The sequence below is a fragment of the Solanum dulcamara genome, chromosome 11, assembly GCF_947179165.1.
Source record: "Solanum dulcamara chromosome 11, daSolDulc1.2, whole genome shotgun sequence".
In the NCBI taxonomy this organism is placed as follows: domain Eukaryota; kingdom Viridiplantae; phylum Streptophyta; class Magnoliopsida; order Solanales; family Solanaceae; genus Solanum; species Solanum dulcamara.
Genome location: NC_077247.1, coordinates 26,958,005 through 26,976,072, shown reverse-complemented (window position 1 = coordinate 26,976,072; position 18,068 = coordinate 26,958,005). Strand labels below are relative to the sequence as shown.

Below are 18,068 nucleotides of genomic sequence, written 5' to 3'. Positions count from 1 at the left end.
ACTCAACAAGACAGTCATATTTCAATTAGAATTTCTTGGAGGCTACTCTACTCTAAACTCTAATTCATCTCTATATAAAGAGTATTATATTCACTTCAAAAGAAATCTCGAAAATTTCACAAATTTATGGAATATTCATAAAAAAATCAAAAAATGTCAAATTCTTCAAGAAGATCTATAAATCCTTTCACATGAGATCAAGTTCAAATCATTTTGGCTAGTTCAAAAAATATACCACTAACGGCCGTCGAATCACGATAGAGATCAAATCCAAATCATCCTACTTCGAGAAATACTTCACTAACTACCCTCGAATCATGAAAAAAATCTAAGGAGAGAAAAATCAAGGGATAAATAGATTTGTACCCACATTTTTATCAATAAAATTACGTTTCTTCAAATTTTATATATGATTGATTTATTTTTCATTTATTTAAGATTTGTTGCAAACAAATTGGCACGCCTAGTGGGATCAAATCTGCCCTTTATCTCTTCTCTCACAAATCAAATCTGCAAATCTGAAGTGACAAAATCACAAAGGTAGGAGAGTGAGTACTTCAAAGCCTCGTCTCTGAGCTTCATCAAGTCTATACTCCAACAAGCCATGAAGTAGGGGGCATTTGTAGACATCAAAATTTTGTAGACATCAAAATTTTGTAGGACTCTACAAGACGACTCCTATTTCAGCTAGAATTTTTTGGAGGCTACTGTATCCTAAACCTTAATTCATGCCTATATAAAAGGGTATTATATTCATTTGAAAATGAATTTTCAAAATTTCACAAATTCATGCAATATTCATAAAGAAATCAAAATATGTCAAACTTTTCTTGATAATCAAATACTTCAAGAAGATCCACAAATCATTTCATGGAGAAGATCCACAAATCATTTCATGGAGAAGATCCACAAATCCTTTAATGGAGATCAAATTCAAATTATTTTGGTTAGTTCGAGAAATATGCCACTAACAGCCCTCGAATCACGATGGAGATCAAATCCAAATCATCCTACTTCGAGAAATACGTCACTAACTGCCCTCAAATCATGAAAAAAATCTAAGGAGAGAAAAATCAAGTGATAAACAGATTTGTACCCACATTTTTATCAATAAAATTACGTTTCTTCAAATTTTATATATGATTGATTTATTTTTCATTTATTTAAGATTTGTTGCAAACAATTATAATATCAAAAAATTATTTCTATATATAGTTATGATAAGCTACAGTTTCAATTTTACAATATTTACCCTTGAACTTTTATCAAGAAAAATCTTTATTTTTATTGTATTATTTTACCTTGGACAAAAATCAAATATTCTATTTGTTTAAATTCATTTATCCTATTTTTTAGGACGTTTAAAAAAGTCTATTTTTATCAATTCTTTAATTTTAATTTTTCACGCGACATGATTAAGACACAAAAGCAAAAAGATATTTTAGTATATTTGACATATGTTCAATTTAAAATCACAAGATTCAAGATTTTTTTTATTTTCTTAAATTTTGTGCAAAATAAAAATAGTACAAATAATTTAAAATGAAAATTTTGTAATACATAAATTACTATAAAATACAAACATGACCATACAATTTAATACACGATTAATCTATGCATTTCATACTTATTATCATTAATTAATTGAATACAAATAGTGGAGCGAGATTATTTATTATATACATAGATAATATTTCTTTTAAGAAATAAATTTGGTTCAAGTTTATTTTTATTTATGTAATCAAAAAAGTCCAAACAAAGAAACAAAAATATAAAAATAAAATAAAATGTACCAAGTCTTTGTTTTAAGGCATAAAGACACGTAGGGACAAGTGAGGGTTGCTCAGTTGGTTAAGCACCTCCACCCACGACCGGTAGGTCCTGGGTTCGAGTCACACTGGAGGGGAAGTGTGGAAACACTATAAATCCTCCAAAATAGGGTGTAAAAAAAAAAAAAAAAAAAAAGACACGTAGGAATGTGAAAAGTAGGAAAGTACCAAGTCTCTTCGTCTGGAAAGAACCAAATTTCTCACTCTTTTTCATCATCCAACTTTCTCAAAATTTCTCGCTGTCGTTGAAATTTTGGCGGATGGTTGAGAGATTTTCTCGTTGGTGTCTTCCTTTCTCTCTATTTTTTCTTTAATTTTGTGGTCTTTGCAAGTTCCAGTAAACTCACTTTTTTTTTTTGATTTGACCATGCATTCAATATCCGAGCTTGATGCAGCTACTGTGTTTAGATGTTCCATTTTTTTTGGATGAGCTTGTAGATATCTTCTCCGATTAATGTGAAAATCTGTTTTGTCTCTCTAAAATTAAGGTAAACTCTTTTATTGTTCCTGCTTTTTACACCTTTCTGAACTTTTGGGGTGATTTTTTTTTTTTTTAATGAATGTATGATTCTCACATAGTTATTATGAATTCCTCTACTGGTGTATGTATACTTTGATGATTCTGATTTAGTTCCTTTGGGTGTTTTTGTTGTGGTTGATTTTTGTAAATTTAAGGCCTGAAGCTCTATCCCTTCATATGTATTTAAGGCTTGTTCCCCTTCTGTTGCATTTTATAGCAGCCTTATTTATAACCAAATACCAAGTCTCGCTAATATTAGAAGAATGTAAACGATATAACATAAAGCGGAATAAAATTCCGAAAAATCTATTTGTTGTGTGTTTCATTTTACTAATCGGCCAATTTGGTCATTCACAAGTTGCTGCGAAATTGAGTTCCTCTTTTTCTCAACACCTGTGTATCTCTCCTCCATGCGTCCACTACTTCTGCTTCAGTGTTCTTCATTTGTGTTAATCAATGAATAATTTCAAGTAGATCAATAGTTTGAACACTATAGATTGTTGAGTATATATGACCATGGGCATTTAAAATTTTGTGTGGTTATTTTACTTATGATCAATTGGATATTCTCCTACATCAATTGTACATCGGATGGATTTCTTCGATGCTATTGCATAAACACTTACTCCTTATATCGAAATGTGAAAATCAACTGCATTCTATGTTTCTGCATCTGCGTAAAGTGTGGCAAATGATCAATTTTCATTATTTGGGGAACAACATTATTATAAAAATAGAATGGATTCTTAACTGGACAACCTATGTTTTAGCAAGAGTTGTGTCTCATCTTCTAATCACTGTCAAGATGATAAGAGATACTTCCAGGTTTGATAAGGGTGGTGTGGAGCTATCCTTTGTTGTTGTTTTTTACTTATTTCTTGGGTGCTTTTAGGGCTGGAAGTCTTTATATAGTTTGAATCTCTCGAATTTGGTGCTATCATCAATGTCCTAGTAGTTCTTATATATTTACATAGTTCAATTATTTTTGACTAGTCTTTACTATTATTTATTATGGTGAAGTCTTTATAATTGTTATTTCTATATCTTTATATTTTAATTTATTATTTAAATGAATATATTTAAATTTATTTTATAATAGAAAATTAAACATAAGCTTACATTAGGTGTTAGCACCCAACTTGACTCTCATATTATATTAAAAAGGAGATTAGAAATTTCAAGGCTTGATCAATAACCCCTAATGTAGAGTGTATTTTAGTAATTGTGTTAGGAGCTTTGAACCCAATTATAAATAAGATATTATTGTCTATGTTTTTGCACTTTTTGACACTTTATGAGTTCGGGGCAATACCTTGAACCTTTCAAAATGAATTGTATCTCTCATATTTGAATGTTAATCTTATTAGTTTGTATCTCATTTTGTCTAATAGGTTTAGAAGCTCCATATTTCTCGATGAGCTTCTAGATCCCTTCTCTAAGGACAATATTTTCATTTGATCTTCCTTGCTTACTCTTTACACATTTCTGAACATTTTTTTTAATCTATGACTTAAGTTTAATTTTCTGTTGTTACCTTCATGTATCTATTTGATGAACTTTCTTTGTTCTGTGTCCACTGATGCAAGGTACGTGCAGTGACCTTCTCTTTCTAATTCATACATGATTGTAACATATCTGATTATGAAGAATTCTTTGATTTGTTCTATGCCTCGATGGTTCTGATTTTATTTGGGGTATTTTTATTGTGTTTGATTTGGATATATTTAATACTTGAAGTTATGTTCATACTGTAACAGTTAACTTTAGTGCCCTTTTACTTTTGGTGTATGCATACTATACTTAAGAATCTGGGGGACATCACCATATTTTGTACATAGTTTTGGAGGGAGATGGGCGATTAGATGCTACTTATTTCTAATAGACCCTCTATACTTTTGATATAATTAGTACATAAGTACTATTCAAATTATCAAATATTTATTAGCAAAAGGTCTAACATGATAAGAACAAAAGATCAAAAGACAACTGAAAAGTTTATTTAATAATTTCTCAGATTAAATTACGCAGAATTTCTTTGTACACTACATTTTTGACTTCATTTGTTATTTTCCTATCATCATCGTAAGCCAAAATCTTTAATCCTTTTCTATTTGTAACCCGTGAAAGAGCAATATACAGTTGTCCATGAGTAAACACTGATTTCTTCAAAAATAATTTCACATGAGTCAACGATTGGCCTTGACTTTTGTTAATGATCATGGCAAATGAGACAACGATAGAAAATTGTCTTCGCTTGAATTTAAACGGTATTGAGTTATTTAAACTCTACGTTTTTTTTCCTTTGAATCAAAAATCAAGCAAAATCAAGTAGAGCACTAAGTTTAATTATTTTTTTTGTGTTTGTAGCAAAAAGTAGTTAGTTTATCGGAATTAGGGGTGTACATGGACCGGGTTGGTTCGGATTTTTTACAAATCAAACCAAACCATTTGTGTCGGGTTATTAAATCTATAAACCAAACCAAACCAATAAAAGTCGGGTTTTTCGATATCAATTTTTCTCGGTTTTTTCGGGTTTTTTCGGGTTTTTTTGGGTTTTTCGGGTTTCTCGAGTTTTTTGGGTTTTTTCGGATTTTTTTGGGTTTCTCATAGTATCAAATAAAAAGCACAGAGCAGTGCTTCTTAAAAAGAGTTCTAGTACAAAATATCAACATATAAGATGGAGGCACAACACTGTTTGAAGTTTTAACTTTATAATATAACTTTATAAGATAAGTTTTTTTTTGTCTATTATTTAGATGGGCTACTCAAGTCTAAATCTAAATGTAAGAAAGAAAACAAAAATTATGAAAAAATTTTAAAAAATATTTATAAATTACATTTTAATAAATATTTTTATGTATAACATAATTTAAAAGTGGTATATCTATAATCGGGTCGGTTTGGGTTCGGTTTGACTTTTTTTAGTTAAAACCAAACCAACCCTATAATGGTCGGGTTTTTTTTTCAAACACCAAACCAAGTCAAACCAAACCACTAGTCGGGTTTTTTTTCCGGTTTGATTCGGTTTGTCGGTTTGGTGCGGTTTATCGGTTTGTCCTGTACAGCCCTAATCGGAATCAAAGTAAATAAGATAATAATGGCCTTTTCTTTGCTGATAGAAGATCGAATTGTAGAAAGAATCCAAACGAAAGTTGGGGGTAACTCTTTTTTTGACCTATATTCCTAATTACGAATCAAGAAGCCTTTATCACCAAGAGTAAGTTCTTCCTTTCGTGAAATTTGAAAAATAAAATGAAGTTGTTCTTGTCTTATTATATAATTTGAAATTTAAATATAAATAATAGAGTTTTGTCTCTTTCTCTATCTCCCGAAAAATTATTTTAGCTAAAAATTCATGTTGGATCAGATTCAAATGAATCTTTCGATAATTGGGAAAGATACGATGGCATTCCCCAATCATTTTCTTCCTTTATAGCATCAACATACTCTTTATCATCATCTAATAAGCCAAGTGCATAACATGCATCTCTGAAAGTGGGGTGGACACGATTGTTGATTGTTTTAAGATTCTCATAGCAGGTTGCACCTCTAATGACATTCAACAATAATCTGAGATAATATAACTCATCACTTCAACAGAGAGCAGTGTTGTGTTTGATCGAATGGGGGAAGTAGGAGAAAGGATTTGTGTTTTTGACGAAAAACTCAAATGTGTAACACGTCCATATTTTTAAGGATTAATTACTTGATGAGTCCTTTTAATAAATAATTACTAATTTTAAGCATATTCTCTATTTATTATCATTTATAACAATTTGCCAATACTTTTATTAGATCTCTTACTCTTTCTTTCTTTGTTTTTCTCCGGCGCTCTTTCTTCCTTTCTTTCTCTCTCGCTTTTCTCCCTTTCTCTTTCTTTCTATGCTCTTTCTTGATCTCTCAACATTGTGAAAAACTGTGTTTTTATTAAAGGTTGAAAATTCATAGAGAAGTTGGAGTTATTTTTCATAGGTCGAAAAATTGGGGTTGCTTAGTCTTCCTGAGAATTGGTTAGTTTCTTATTTGCTGATTTGGCGTTGACAATAATTTTCATTCTAGTGAAGGTTATATTAATAATCGTGTTTATACCCTATGAATAGTTGAAGATATAAAAAATTGAATATATGAGGATTTGAAGATATAATTAATATATGAAGGTTTGGAGATATGAAGCTTTGAATATATGAAGATTTGAAGATATGAAGATTTTAAGATATGAAGATTTGAATATATGAATTTTTGAAGATTCTATTAAAATTGGAATGATTTCTGCAATATGGATTAAAAATGTATTGTGCTTGTATTACATTGTATTATAAGTGTATTATAAATTATTATAGTATGCATCACTAAAAAGGGAGTGATGTGTGCAATTGTATTATACATATATTGTTAATGAATAAAGCATGTATTATATGAATCTTATAAATTATTTTGGTTTATATCACTAAGAAACACAAGTGGTGTTTGGAATATCTATTTACAATGTATGGTGCCTGTTGTAAATGCATTATAAGTGTGTTATCTTAATTATTATGGTTGGTATCACTAAGAAGTGAAGTCTGCAATATGTATTATAAATGTATTGTTTATTAACAAAATATGTATTATATTTGTCTTATAAATTGTTTGATTTGTATCACAAAGAACAAGAGTGATGATTGTCTGCAATATGTATTAAAAATATATTGTACATGTATTATAATTGTATTTTAAGCGAGTTATCTAAATTATTCTGGTTGGTGTCACTAAGAAGTGTATATATCTGCAATATGTATTATAAATGCATTATTAATGATTTTAATACAATTTTATTCAATTATGAAACAAATCTAATTCAATTTTAATACAATTGTGATACGATTTTGAAAACTTCATCTTCTTTGAGATTTAATCTAATATTTCTCCTAAAATTTATTATAACTTAATCAGTCCCCTTTAAAATTGAGATATAAACTCCAAACGTTATTTTTAATTATTTTTAAGAACAACCAATCCAAATTAATCACAGATTCGTAAAATTCAAATAATGAATTCCAGGCTTAAAACTTTTTAGTGGCCATCAATGGTGAACCCTTGCTGCTGTAATTTTAAAATTTTGAAATCTTTGTTTGAGCACATGATTTTGTACAATTTTTGGATCTTTGTATTTTTCTCCTCATTGTTTTAATGGATGAAAATTGATTGAAAAATATGAATATTTAAATATAGTTATTTGAATGAAAATTTTGGAAAAAATCGCAGCTGAGAAGCTTGGAAGGAAAATATTGAGCCAATTTTGGAGAAAATTTTGTGAAGGATCGTTGGGAGATAATGCAGATAAATTAATTGGAGAGAATGACCTAATTTTATGCATTGCTCTTAAGTTGTGATTTTAATTCAAAAAATTTGTTATATATAGTTAAAAAAAATTATGTTGCTATAGATAGTAAATATTTTTCATATATGGAATACTTAAGTTATTTTTTAATACGTGAATTGACAAACATTACTAGTATATTATTTAATATAGATATAATTTCAAATAATTATGATTCTCGGCTAAAGTTTAGCGAAATTTGCTATTAAATACGGGACACACTAAATTAATTTGTATCAAAATCAAAAACACATTCTTTCCTGATTTATATATCTTTTATACAAATCTCTTTTTATCTCTCCTCTTTCTATTCACTAATTTTGCTCCTAAAAAATCTCAACCGTACCAGTTTTGAATTTTGAATGATCTCCTTCTCCCTCTTAATCGTGGCATCTCAATTCCAAGTAGATGTCCAAAACGTGTTTCTAACAATTTTTATTTTATTTTTTGTTTTTTGTTTTTTATATATTTATAGTTTGTTTATACATTCATAAAATTTACTCTTAAAGATTTGTATAAACCATATTCATATATATTAATTTGTGTATATGTCTGTATTTGTATAAATATTAATAATTTTGTTATTATATTTACAATCTATACGTATTTGTGCATATATCTGTATTATATATTTTTTTATTTTTGTTTGTATATTTTGATTTTCTGCATATTATCACCCACAATACTTTATACGAATCAATTATATAATTTCAATACTTATATACAATCACTTATTTATCTATATTAATAGTTTGTACACAAATACAAATATTTGTATGTAATATGTTATTTGTGTAAATGTATCTATATACAAATGAAAATTATTTTTTCATGTATGTAATATGTTATTGGTATAAATGTATCTATATAAAAATGAAAATAATTTTTTTGATTCATATCCAAGTTATCTATACATATACAATGAATCTACTCGTATACAATTGCAATGCAACAAATTACATATTTACGCATTAAATACATATACAAATTTTACACTTATGTATACACATGATTCCATATACATACAAATATATCATCCAAACATATGAAATACAAATATTCGATCATAAATCTATTGTTAGACAAATACATATACAAATTTCATATATAAAACTCAGATTATTTTGATAATATACAATTCAATCAATTTATATACATCAAAACACAAAACTGAAAAATAAATCGTGAGTGAAACATCAAATTCATTACTCAAAATTTGAATTGTATATTGTTTGACGTTCAAAACAACAAACTTATTTGAAACAAATGTCTACCTGATTTTGAATAATCAAGAATAGAGATCAATACAGTTTTTTTTGTTTTACTGAAGCTTCTCCAATATGATGAATGCAGTTGTTATGGTGTTATTCTCGTTGTAGAAGTCATTCTAGGCAACAAATTTTATTAAAAATACAATTAGCATGAATCATGAGATTCTTTTCTATTTTTGTTATCGTATTCACTGTCCATGTAGTCATTAATGTAACATAAATAAAATTTGTATAATTTTTTTAAACAAATTAGAAATATACAAACGTAAATACTCCCTAACAAATTAAACTATAGTTATGTAGTGTAATTAGATAAATTATAGCTATGGAACATTATTTAGTTAAATCTCTTTGCCATTTATGAAATTTGCTCGGCCATATTATTAATACGCGAGACCAACATGGGTTGTGGTGCAGTGGTGAGAATGATTCACCCTTAATCAGATGTTTCGAGTTCGAGCCCTGGGTATGAAAAAAATCCTGATGGGAGCGCCACCCCCGATTGGACCCTGCAATATGCGATCCTGATTTAGTGGGGGCTCCACAAGCTTCGGACATTGGGTGAAAGACCCAAAACAAAAACGCGAGTTGACAAACATTACTAGTATATTATTTAATACGGATATAGTTTCAAAAAATTATGATTCACGGCTACATCTTAACAAATTTGCTATTAAATTCAGGACCCACTAAATTGATTTGTATCTCAATCAAAAAACAGTTTTTCCTGATTTATATACCTTTTATACAAATCTCTTTTTATCTCTCATCTTTTCATTCACTAATTTTATTCCTAAAATCTCTCAACCATATCAGTTTTGAATTTTGAATGATGTTCTTCTCCCTCCTAATCGTGGCATCTCAATTTCAGGTAACCGTTCACGACTCAAAATGGGCCATGAGTGACACCCACACTTAGAGCCCGTTTGGGTTGGCTTTAAGTTGGTCAAAACCAACTTAAAGCCCCTTTTCAGTTTTTGGACGTGTTTGCCTAATGCTAACTTTAAGCCAGAAAGTTCTTAAAGTCAGTCAAAAATGAAAAGTTAGGATTCCTAACTTTTTTTTTCTAAGTGCTTAAAGTCATTTTCTTTGACCATAGAAATTACTTTTATATCCCTTATATTTTAACTAAATTCCCAAACTACCCTTTTTATTCTTTTAACCCTAAAATTCACATAATTTTCCTCATTTAAGCACTTTTATCCAAACACTCAACTGCTTATTTATAAAAATAACTTTCAGCACTTTAAAGTTCTAAATGCACTTCAGACATAAAAGTTACTTTTTTAAGTCCATCCAAACGGGCTCTTAACTTCCTAGGTGGGACAACCACGATATAAACCCCAACTTATAAAATATGACAATAATGGGAAAACTCAATTTATGAGAGTAAGAAATAATAAAACCACTAAAGTTTATTACATACGTTTTCCCAAAATCTGAAAGCCATCACATCAAGGACATCTAATCTTAAAATATCAAGTTTGAGAAAATCTAACACGAGCTAAGAGTAATAGCTCACCCTAGAATCCTACGTGCTGGACACTGTTTAGAGCTGAGGTCGAGTCGAAGTCAATGAAACACTCGCTGCACTCCATAAAATAAAACAAAGAAAATACAAGTAGGGGTCAGTACAAGACAACATATATTGAGTAGATATCATCGACGACTCGAAATAGAAATCAATATCCATAAAGTAATAGCGGAAAATCAACCATAACACTTAACAGGTGGCAACCAATAAGATCAAGATCAAGTGATACCACAATGAACAATTACATAATTAGTCAACAATATGAAGAGTATAATGAGGACTCAGGCCTCCACACCACGGTCTTTTGGGAAATGAGTTATTTGAGATTAGGTGGTAGTAAGTCATTTAATTTATTTTTCTTTAATATTATCGTGCCGGAACGTGACACCCGATCCAAATATACCGTGTTGAAATGTGACACCCAATTTTAATATATCGTGTTGGCTCGTGACATTCGATCCAAATATACCGTGTCGATCGTAATACTTGATCCAAATATACCGTGTTGGAATGTGATACCCGATCCAAATATACAGTGTTGGTTTGTGGCACCCAATCCAAATATACCGTATCGGAATGTGATACCTAATCCAAATATACCGTGTCGAAATAGACACCCAATCCAATAATATCGTATCGGCTCATGACACCCGATCCAAATATAATTAATTTATCATTCTTTATTATCACATTCCAATTCATTAATAATATTTCATCAAGGATTCTTTATTCAAGGCATCATTTTTGATAGGACAAGTTCAAGATTATGGATTTTACGGTCTTGAGATTGCAGACCAATCACAAAAATATATCAATCATCCAAAACACAACAATTAAATGCATAGAAAACTTTACAACATTACTCCATGACTATGAACTACTATTAAGAGTCTCTCTATGATATAAAATAAATCATAACCTACCTCAACCGAAGAATCGAAGTCAAGCAAGCTAATTTACCAATGCTTTTCCTTAACTCAATGTCGCATAATATTTCCAATCTACTAAATATACAATATTCATAAGTAAACAAGTATGTAGACACTCATATTACTATAATCAATTTCCTAAATCTCAAGCCTATGGTTAAGTCTTAACCAAATAACATAACTCAAATGGTATTCATATAATACAATACACCTAATTCAATTATCTATCTCAATATATTAAAATTTGGATCATAAAGTGACAACCAAACAAAATTAAAATCAAACCTAGCCACTGAACCAATAACCGCACAATTGCCAATGTCATACAATCACTATGCCATCATCACCTAATTATTACCCCAAATCATTACTTTATCATTGCCTATAATTACTTAGTCATATTAAGCCATAGCTATCCATCAAATATTATCTCCTAAGTCCACAACAAGAAAAGAGCAACGCTGCACTTTACTGCAGCAAATCAATTTTGCACACCTTAATTCCTTAGCCTATGCATAATGCCACTATCATTCCTCATTAGCCACTAAAAAAATTAGTAAAATTGATAGTTTTTGCCAATGTAAGTTGCAAGAACATTCAATTCTACTCACAAATATAATATTAATAATATCACTACTACATCCTGCAACCATCACAATTGCATGTAAATGAATACACCTCAATTTTCAATTTGTTTACCTGAAGCAGTCGTTCTCGGGTGATGCTGCACAAAGTATTTTCGACTATCCTTCATTCTCTTCTCTTTTCTTTTCTAAAAGTGATAAACCCTATGAATTTATTTTAATAAATAAAGTGGTATACGATATTAAATAAATCATAAATTTAGCCCACTAACTAAATTAATTATCTAAATTTGCCCCTCAACTAAATAACTATATTTATCGAATAGTCCAAAATACTTATTTAAAATTTTAAAAAAATAGTCTGTTTATGTTCGCGGGGTTCCGAATGAATTCCAGACCCCTCATCAGAGAAAAGCTTTATCCTCCAAAGTTCAGCACCAGCTAAACTGCGGGTGCAGGCCACTTTGTTTTTCACGTTCGCGAGCCAGGGGCCGCGATCGTAAAGGTCAGGGTCTTTGGTGTTCAAAATCACGGGGATGAGTGCCGTTATCGCGAAGTGTAATTTTTTCGGGTCTCGTGATCGCGGGCTAGAGCCTCGCGATCAAGATGAATAAAATCACTCAATCCAGTGAATTAAATGTCCGTTTGCAGCAGTCTAAGACCCATTTTGGGACTTAAAAAAAGAGTGATTTTGAGAGCAATTCTTGGCCATTTTTGATCATTTTCATTCTAGTGCATTGGGAATTCTTGTGGGAACGTTCTGAGGGTTTTCTCCATCCTAAAAACCTTGTAAGTTTCGCGTAAATTTCATTGTTTGTTGCATTTTTGAACTATTCTAGGGCTTGAATTTGGTGGATTTGTTTGAGCTCTTCTTGTGCTCGGAATGTGTCCATTTTTGGGGTATAAGTTCCTTGAGTTGTTTGGGACCTTGTGAAGGAGTTGGTTTTTTGATTTCATGCACGGATCCCAATATTAAATTTTCAACCAATTTTGATTCCGTTATAATTATAGTAATATTGGTATCATTGGCCTTGTTTCGATGTGTTCTTTAATAATTTGATAGAGTGACATCATTTGGAGGCGGCCTAAAGGAAAGACTCAAGTTTAGCGGTTTGGGTATGGTTTTGGCTTTGAGGTAGGCTATGGCTTACTCTTGTTAGACTTGGATTGATTAGAATTGGTATATTTTGAGTAGTAATGCATGATTAGGTTGATGATTTAGGTGTTGATATTTCATGGAGAGTTTTGGAATCGATGATCATCGTTAATGACTAGTTTGGAGTTTTAGTCGTTGGATCCTTAGTCTAGGTGATTTCTTGGCTTGTTTACATACTTTAGGATCCTTAGAAATTGATCCTATGTGATTTGAACTTAGGATGCCACTTGCTGACCTGTTTGGTGTTGGTTGGTCGCTCATTATGATTTATGGCTTATGCTTATGCCTTGATTGTTTATGATATTGAAATGTTTGGCCCAATGCCATGCTTTTGGTACACCGGAGTCCTAGGTGAGTAATATATGATTTTGGCATACTACTTGTATTGATTTGCCTCCCCGGTGTTAAAAAACCCTTTTTAAAGGAAATAATAAAATGGAAATTTCAAGACTTTTGGTGGATGAGTAAGGATAATGACATAGAGGAAATATCAGTGATATTTTTTAATTATGACATTTCTGATAGGGAAGCTCGAGGCATGAATTTCGGGCGACCCGTTGATACATATCTTGGGTAATTATTATTACTACTATTATTGAGAAGCTTGAGGCATGAATTCTGGATGACCCGTTGATACATATCTCGAGTTATTATTATTACTACTATAATTGAAACGCTCAAGGTATGAATTCCGGGCGATCCATGATACATATTTGGGTTACTGTTATTACTACTACTATCGAAAGGTTCGAGGCATGAATTCCTGGTGCTTCATGATATTTTTGAGAATATTGAGCCTTGGCTACGAGTTTACATTTGTGTATACTTCCAGTATTTTATCAGTTGAGATCATTGTTGTACTTACATGATTAATCGGGCTTATTTGACTACTGTATGATTATTCCCTCACCCTTTTTCTCCGTATTTGTAGTTGTGTTCATCTCTTATTGTTATTGGTATCATCGTGCTGCTTATTATATATTTATTCTTTTTTTGAGCTCGGTCGGCCTATGATGCCTATTGGGTACCCGATGTTTTGGTATTTGATGCAGCTCCCAGTTCGAGCCACCCTCAGTGCGCGCCTAATCATCCATAGTGGTGCCACATCCAGAATATGGTGAGCTCCCAGCGTTCAGAGACTTGCTACATTTCCTCTTTTGCTCTGACTTGTATTTTATATTTTGGACAGTCAGATCTATATTGTATATTTATATATATTGTCGGCTTTTGTACTTAGTACCTCATGTATAGGTGACACCAGGTCCAGAGTTTGGTCTAGTATCAGTTCGTCATTTTTTTGGTTACTATCAGAACTTTTGTATATTTTATATCGTATTTACATATCTATAACTTGGCTTGACTTTTATTGGTTATATTCTTTTACTTCCGCCTTCTCATGTTATTAATTAGTTAATTAGATTGAGATTTATTTTCCGCTTGTATTGGGTTTGGCTTGCCTACTCGGGGGTTATAGTAGGTGCCATTATGGCCCAGATTCGGATCGTGATAGAGTGGTATTAGAGCTTAGGTTCACCGGTCTGACCATTACAGGAGCAAGTGTCTAATCACTACTCTTGTTTCTGATCATGCGCTAATGATGATGAACACCTCTAAATCTGATTTGTTTCACTCTTTCTCAGATGGCGAGGATGAGATCTAATTAGGGTAGATGAGGACCCCTTGTGCCTACGGATAGAGCCCCAGCTCGGGGTGGTGGTCGAGGACGACATAGTGGTCGAGGTAGAGCTCAAGACACAACACTAGTGCCAGAGCCAAACATTGAAGTTGAGTAGTTTGAGCATCATCCAACAGAGGCGGATCCAGCCCAGCCCCCACTCAAATTCATGGCCATACCACTATTATAGGATACCCTGTCCCAAATCCTCATCTTCATGGTGGGTATGTACAGAGTAGGGACCCTTTTTAGCATATCCGTCGGACCCCAAGTTTGAGAGGAGGCTTAGATTTCAGGGCAAACAAGGGCACATTATAATCCATCCTAGTTCTATAGTACAGCTCCCCGTCCGGTGATATAGCATATTCCTATAGTTGTTCAGCACATGGCAGTTAGGCCGGTTATGACTGCGGAGGAGCAGAAGATATTGGATATAAGATTGGGCCCTCCCAGGTTCTCGGGTGTCGCGAGCGAAGATGCTCATGAGTTTTTGATTAGTTTATAGAAGAGTTTTCATAACGTCGGGTTGGTAGAGTCTCACGGGGTTGATTACACTACTTTTCAGCTAGATGGACCAGTGAAGCAGTGGTAGAGGTCTTATCTCAGCTACAGACCTGCGGGATCGCTACCGATGTCATGAACTCAATTCTCCAAGGCTTTCTTGGAGAAGTATGTACCCCACAATTTGAGGGTAAGGTTGAGAGATGAGTTCACAATGCTGGTATAGGGATCGATGACGGTCACAGAGTATGAGTCTCAGTTCCATGAGCTCTCCAGGCACGCCACCATAATTATGTCGACAGAGGAGCAAGAAATACGCCAGTTCGTTAGAAGGTTGTCGGTTTCTTTAAGATTGGCTACAAAGCAGATAGTTACATCGGGTTGTTCATTCTTGTAGATAGTAGACCATGCCTGTACTATTGAGGCTATACGTCGCGAGGCCTACGGAGGCAGCGACAAGAGGCCTGGCCGCCAGGTAGTTTCAGTGGGCACTAGTCACATGATAGGGGTTCTTTTGGTAGAGGTCATCCACAACGTTATCCACCCAGTAGACCGATATAGTCTACCTTATAGCTTACCAATGATATATTAGAAGGTGCCGGCATTTAGAGCGGCCAAACTTTGGGTTAGCCTTCTCGAGGTCAGACTTTTGGTTATTCAGGCTGGGGTGGTCATTCAAGTTCAGTTGGGACATCACAAGAAGGTTCATTCAGAGGGCCGTGCTATGAGTGTGGTATGATAGGTCACTTTTCCAAGGAGTGTCTTACTATTAGCCACCATAGATGTCAGATATAAAGGGGTCAGTTGGTTTAAGCCCCTGGGGAATAAGTTTAGCCGCTTTGAGAGAGTGTGCAGGGTGATAGAGGTGAGTCTTAGGGTACTAGGGGTGGTACCCAGGTAGGCTAGACAGGTGGTAGAGATGGACGTAGTCACATGTATGCTTTTTTGTGTAGGCCAGAGGAGGAAACATCGAATGTTATCATCACAGGTACGATCTCCGTCTCGCACCAGCCTGCTTATGGTTTATTTGATCTGAGGTCCACTTACTCATATGTTTCTGCTTGTTATGCTACTCGATGAGATATTTTATATGATCCACTGCCTGTGCCTATATATGTAGCTACCCCCATAGGTGATTCTTTAGTAGTGAATCGAGTGTATCGATCATGTGTGGTGACTATCATGGGGTATGATACTAGAGCTGAACAGATTGTGCTAAATATGGTAAACTTTTACTTGATTCTAGGCATGGATTGGTTGTCTACTCATCATGCAGTTTTGGATTGCTTCTCCAAGATCATTACCCTGTATATACTTGGTATTCCTCCGATCGTGTGGGCAGGTGCAGCTAGTCATGTATTGTGTGGTGTGATATCTTTCCTCAGTGCCCAACAGTTAGTAGGAAAGGGATATCTAGACTAACTTGCTTATGTCCGTGACACTAGTACTAACACTCCTTTTATTGATTCTGTTCTGGTAGTCTGAGATTTCCCTAATATATTTCCCACCGATTTGCTTGACCTTTCTCTTGAGTGTGATATTGATTTCGACATTGATGTTGAGCCGGGTACACACCCAGTCTCTATTCCACCATATCAAATGGCTCTAGATGAGTTAAGGGAGCTTAAGGTGTAGCTCTAGGATCTCTTGAGTAAGGGATTTATCAGGCCCAGTGTATCTCCCTAGGGTGCTTCTATTCTGTTCGTGAAGAATAATGATGGTACCTTGCGCATGTGTATTAATTACAGACAATTGAATAAGGTGACCATCAAGAGTAGATACTCGATATCACATATTGATAACTTATTTGACCAACTCCAAGGTGCAACAGTGTTCTCTAAGATAGACTTGAGGTCAGGGTATCACCACCTGAGCATTAGAGAGTTAGATATCCGTAAGACTGCTTTTAAGACTTGATACGAGCACTATGAGTTCTTAGTCATGTCTTTCTAGTTGACTAATGCCCCTGCAACATTTATGGAATTGATGAACTGTGTGTACAGGCCCTACTCCAGGAGAAGAGAGCAGTATGAGCAGCATCTAAGGATAGTACTCCAAACTTTGAGGGATTAATAGTTGTATGCCCAAAGTTTGAATTTTGGCTTTAGTCTGTGGCATTCCAAGGGCACGTGGTGTCCAAGGATGGGGTTATGGTAGATCTGGCGAAGATAGCAACAGTTCATGATTGGGCTAGGCCCACTTCTCTCATCTAGGTTCGCAATGTCATTGGGTTGGCAGGATATTACAGATGGTTTGTGGAGGGGTTCTCTTCTATTGTAGTACCTTTAACTAGATTGACTCCAAAGAATGTTCCTTTCTAGTGGTCTGACAAGTATGAGGCGAGCTTCCTAAAGCTCAAAGCCTTGTTGACTTCGTCTCTGATTCTAACTCTTCTTGTTGAGGGCTTAGGATTTACAGTGTATTGTGATGCTTTATGTGTTAGCTTGGGTTGTGTTCTACTGCAGCAGGGTAGAGTTATTGCATATGCTTTCAGGTAGCTGAAGGTGCATGAGCGGAACTACTCCACACATGATTTAGAGTTGGCAGCAGTAGTCTTCACATTGAAGATTTGGAGGCATTACTTGTATGGGGCTCATTGTGCGATCTACACTGACCACCATATTCTTCAGTACATATTCATCTAGAAGGACCTTAATTTGAGACATCACAGGTGGTTGGAGTTGCTGAAAGACTATGATGTCACCATTCT

The 18,068-nt window shown here is 33.4% G+C and overlaps 1 pseudogene; it reads left to right on the top strand.

The window, feature by feature from the left end:
- Nucleotides 1–2,683: 2,683 nt before the first annotated feature.
- LOC129872470 (uncharacterized) lies at nucleotides 2,684–3,296 on the top strand (annotated as a pseudogene).
- Nucleotides 3,297–18,068: the final 14,772 nt, after the last annotated feature.